The 5,092-nt window shown below is 38.7% G+C and overlaps 1 non-coding gene across 1 annotated transcript; it reads left to right on the top strand.

The window, feature by feature from the left end:
- Window positions 1–108, top strand: LOC112798955 (small nucleolar RNA R71). Its single transcript, XR_003200548.1, has one exon. It is a non-coding gene; the product is annotated as a small nucleolar RNA R71 (small nucleolar RNA).
- The last annotated feature ends 4,984 nt before the right edge of the window (window positions 109–5,092 follow it).

Below are 5,092 nucleotides of genomic sequence, written 5' to 3'. Positions count from 1 at the left end.
AAGCATGTCAGAAGGACACTTTCTGATTAATTGTTTGTATCTTTCCCAAGCTTCATAGAGGGATTCTCCTTCCTTCTGTCTGAAGGTTTGGACTTCCACTCTAAGCTTACTCAATTTTTGAGGTGGAAAGAACTTTGCCAAGAAGGCATTGACTAGCTTTTCCCAAGAGTCCAGGCTTTCTTTAGGTTGAGAGTCCAACCATGTTCTAGCTCTGTCTCTTACAGCAAAAGGGAATAGCATAAGTCTGTAGACCTCAGGGTCAACCCCATTAGTCTTAACAGTGTCACAGATTTGCAAGAATTCAGCCAAAAACTGATGAGGATCTTCCAATGGAAGTCCATGGAACTTGCAATTCTGTTGCATTAGAGAAACTAATTGAGGCTTAAGCTCAAAGTTGTTTGCTCCAATGGCAGGGATAGAGATGCTTCTCCCATAGAAGTCGGGAGTAGGTGCAGTAAAGTCACCCAGCACCTTCCTTGCATTGTTGGCATTGTTGTTGTTTTCGGCTGCCATGTGTTCTTCTTCTTTGAAGAATTCGGTTAGGTCCTCTAAAGAGAGTTGTGTTTTGGCTTCTCTTAGCTTTCTCTTCAAGGTCCTTTCAGGTTCAGGATCAGCCTCAACAAGAATGCCTTTGTCTTTGCTCCTGCTCATAAGAAAGAGAAGAGAACAAGAAAATGTGGAATCCTCTATGTCACAGTATAGAGATTCCTTTAGGTGTCAGAGGAAAAGAAGAGTAGAAGACGGAAGTAGAAAATTCGAACTTATCAGAGAAGATGGAGTTCGAATTTTGCATTAAGGAATAGTGTTAGTCCATAAATAGAAGGATGTGAGAAGGAGGGAAGTAATTTTCGAAAATTAAGTGAAAAATTTTGAAAACATTTTTGAAAAACATTACTTAATTTTCGAAAATGAAAATGGAAAAGAAATCAAGTGATTTTTGAAAAAGATTTTGAAATTAGAAATCAAAAAGATTTGATTGAAAACTATTTTGAAAAAGATGTGGTTAAGAAGATATGATTGATTTAAAAAAATGTGATTGAGAAGATATGATTTGAAAAACATTTTAAAAAGATTTGATTTGAAAATTAAAAACTTGACTAACAAGAAAAGATATGATTCAAACATTAAACCTTTCTCAACAGAAAAGGTAACATACTTGAAATGTTGAATCAAATCATTAATTGATAGTAAGTATCTTTGAAAATGGAAAGAAATTGATTTTGAAAAAGAATTGATTGGAAAATTGATTTGAAAAAGATTTGATTTTGAAAAGATTTTGAAAACTAAAAAAAAATTTGATTTGAGAACAAAATCTTCCCCCTCTAGCCATTCTGGCGTTAAACGCCCAGAATGGTGCACATTCTGGTGTTTAACGCCCAAAATACTACCCTTTTGGGCGTTAAACGCCCAACCAGGTATCCTGGCTGGCGTTTAAACGCCAGTCTGTCCTTCTTCACTGGGCGTTTTGAACGCCCAGCTTTTTCTGTGCAATTCCTCTGCTGTATGTTCTGAATCTTCAATTCTCTGTATTATTGACTTGAGAAGACACAAATTAAAAATATTTTTGGATTTTTTAATAATAAGGAAAAATCAAAATGCAACAAGAATCAAATAACAATGCATGCAAGACACCAAACTTAGCAGTTTGTATATTACTGACACTAATAAAATGAAAATGCATATGAGACACACAAAACAATCAAGTCAATTGAATTCAAAGATCAGAGCAAGTAGATCATCAAGAACATCTTGAAGATCACTAAGATACATGAATGAATGCATGCAATTGACACCAAGCTTAAGATGAGACACTAGACTCAAACAAGAAATTTTTGGATTTTATGATTTTGTAAATTTTTTGTGTTTTTCGAAAATTAAATGAAAAAAAAGATATCAAAATTCTTAATGAGAATTCCAGGAATCAGTGCAATGCTAGTCTAAGACTCCGGTCCAGGAATTAGACATGGCTTCACAGCCAGCCAAGCTTTCAAAGAAAGCTTCGGTCCAAAACACTAGACATGGCCAAAGGCCAGCCAAGCCTTAGCAGATCACTGCTCCAAAAGCAAGATTGATAAAAATCAACAAGCTCTTGTGGTGATAAGTTGAAACCTCGGTCCAATGAGATTAGACATGGCTTCTCAGCCAGCCAGATTTCAACAAATCATCATGAAACTCTAGAATTCATCTTCAAGAATTTCGAAAAAAAATAAATACCTAATCTAAGCAACAAGATGAACCGTCAGTTGTCCAAACTTAACAATCCCCGGCAATAACGCCAAAAACTTGGTGTTGTTGCCGGATCTTGGCACTGATGTTACCAAAAGCTTGCTCAAAACTTGAACAATCCCCGGCAACGGCGCCAAAAACTTGGTGCGCGAAATTGTGAACAATACTTTTTCACAACTCTCATAATCCCCGGTCATGAACCCCAAAAACTTGGTAGCTCAATACCATGGCATTACACAACTTCGCACAACTAACAAGCAAGTGCACTGGGTCGTCCAAGTAATAAACCTTACGCGAGTAAGGGTCGATCCCACGGAGATTGTTAGTATTGAAGCAAGCTATGGTCATCTTGTAAATCTTAGTCAGGCAAACTCAAATGGTAATGGTGATGAACGAAAATAACACAAAGGTAAAGATAGAGATACTTATGTAATTCATTGGTAGGAACTTCAGATAAGCGCATGAAGATGCCTTCCCTTCCGTCTCTCTGCTTTCCTATTGTCTTCATCCAATCCTTCTCATTCCTTTCCATGGCAAGCTTGTGTAGGGTTTCACCGTTGTCAATGGCTACCTCCCATCCTCTCAGTGAAAGCGATTGCATATGCTCTGTCACAGCATAGCGGAATTCAGCTGTCGGTTCTCGGTCAGGCCGGAATAGAATCCATTGATTCTTTTGCGTCTGTCACTAACGCCCCGCCTGCTAGGAGTTTGAAGCACGTCACAGTCATTCAGTCATTGAATCCTACTCAGAATACCACAGACAAGGTTAGACCTTCCGGATTCTCTTGAATGCTGCCATCAGTTCTCGCCTATACCACGAAGACTCTGATCTCACGGAATGGTTGGCTCGTTTGTCAGACGAGCACTCGGTTGTCAGGCGATCAACCATGCATCGTGCAATCAGGAATCCAAGAGATATTCACTAGAGCCTTGATCGCTTGTAGAACAAGAGTGGTTGTCAGTCACCTTGTTCATGGGTGAGAATGATGATGAGTGTCACGGATCATCACATTCATCAAGTTGAAGAACAAGTGATATCTTAGAACAAGAACAAGCGGAATTGAATGGAAGAACAATAGTAATTGCATTAATACTCGAGGTACAGCAGAGCTCCACACCTTAATCTATGGTGTGTAGAAACTCCACCGTTGAAAATACATAAGCATAAGGTCTAGGCATGGCCGAATGGCCAGCCTCCCAAAGAGGGTTCAATCATAAAAACATGATCAAAAGATCCAGAGATCGAAAGACCCTTAATACAATAGTCAAAGGTCCTACTTATAGAAAACTAGTAGCCTAAGGTGTACAGAAATGAGTAAATGACATAAAAATCCACTTCCGGGCCCACTTGGTGTGTGCTTGGGCTGAGCAATGAAGCATTTTCGTGCAGAGACTCTTCTTGGAGTTAAACGCCAGCTTTAGTGCCAGTTTGGGCGTTTAACTCCCATTTGGGTGCCAGTTCCAGCGTTTAACGCTGGGATTTCTGAGGGTGACTTTGAACGCCGGTTTGGGCCATCAAATCTTGGGCAAAGTATGGACTATCATATATTGCTGGAAAGCCCAGGATGTCTACTTTCCAACGCCGTTGAGAGCGCGCCAATTGGGCTTCTGTAGCTCCAGAAAATCCACTTCGAATGCAGGGAGGTCAGAAACCAACAGCATCTGCAGTCCTTTTTGGTCTCTGAATCAGATTTTTGCTCAGGTCCCTCAATTTCAGCCAGAAAATACCTGAAATCACAGAAAAACACACAAACTCATAGTTAAGTCCAGAAAAGTGAATTTTAACTAAAAACTAATAAAAATATACTAAAAGAATAAGAATAAGCCGAATTGAATATCTTGGAATAAGAATAAGCCGAATTGAATAGAAGAACAATAGTAATTGCATTAATACTTGAGGTACAGCAGAACTCCACACCTTAATCTATGGTGTGTAGAAACTCCACCGTTGAAAATACATAAGAACAAGGTCTAGGCATGGCTGAGAGGCCAGCCCCCCAATGATCTAAGAACCAGACGTCCAAAGATGATCAAAAGATCTAAAATGATCCAAAGATGAAAATACAATAGCAAAAGGTCCTATTTGTAGAGAACTAGTAGCTTAGGGTTTACAAAGATGAGTAAATGACATAAAAATCCACTTCCGGGCCCACTTGGTGTATGCTTGGGCTGAGCATTGAAGCTTTCATGTGTAGAGACTTTTATTGGAGTTAAACGCCAGCTTTTGTGCCAGTTTGGGTGTTTAACTCCCATTCTTGTGCCAGTTCTGGCGTTTTACGCCAGAATTCTTGAGCTGACTTGGAATGCCTGTTTGGGCCATCAAATCTCGAGCAAAGTATGGACTATTATACATTGCTGGAAAGCCCAGGATGTCTACCTTCTAAGGCAATTAAATTAAGAGGGCGCCAATTGGGCTTCTGTAGCTCCAGAAAATTCACTTCGAGTATAGGGAGGTCAGAATCCAACAGTATCTGCATTCCTTTTCAGCCTCTGAATCAGATTTTTGCTCAGGTCCCTCAATTTCAGCCAGAAAATACCAGAAATCATAGAAAAATACACAAACTCATAGTAAAGTCCAGAAAAGTGAATTTTAACTAAAAACTAAAAAAATGTAATAAAAACTAACTAAAACATACTAAAAACATACTAAAAACAATGCCAAAAAGCGTATAAATTATCCGCTCATCACAACACCAAATGTAAATTGTTGCTTGTCCCCAAGCAACTAAAAATCAAATAAGATAAAAAGAAGAGAATATGCAATGAATTCCAAAAACATCTATGAAGATTAATATTAATTAGATGAGCGGGGTGATGATTGGATTTTTGATGGTTTATAATTTCACAAATGAATTCTCGTTGCAAG

This window comes from Arachis hypogaea, chromosome 4 (assembly GCF_003086295.3).
Source record: "Arachis hypogaea cultivar Tifrunner chromosome 4, arahy.Tifrunner.gnm2.J5K5, whole genome shotgun sequence".
NCBI classification, from domain to species: domain Eukaryota; kingdom Viridiplantae; phylum Streptophyta; class Magnoliopsida; order Fabales; family Fabaceae; genus Arachis; species Arachis hypogaea.
The sequence above is the reverse complement of the archived record's forward strand: the minus strand, read 5'-3'. Positions and strand labels throughout refer to the sequence as shown.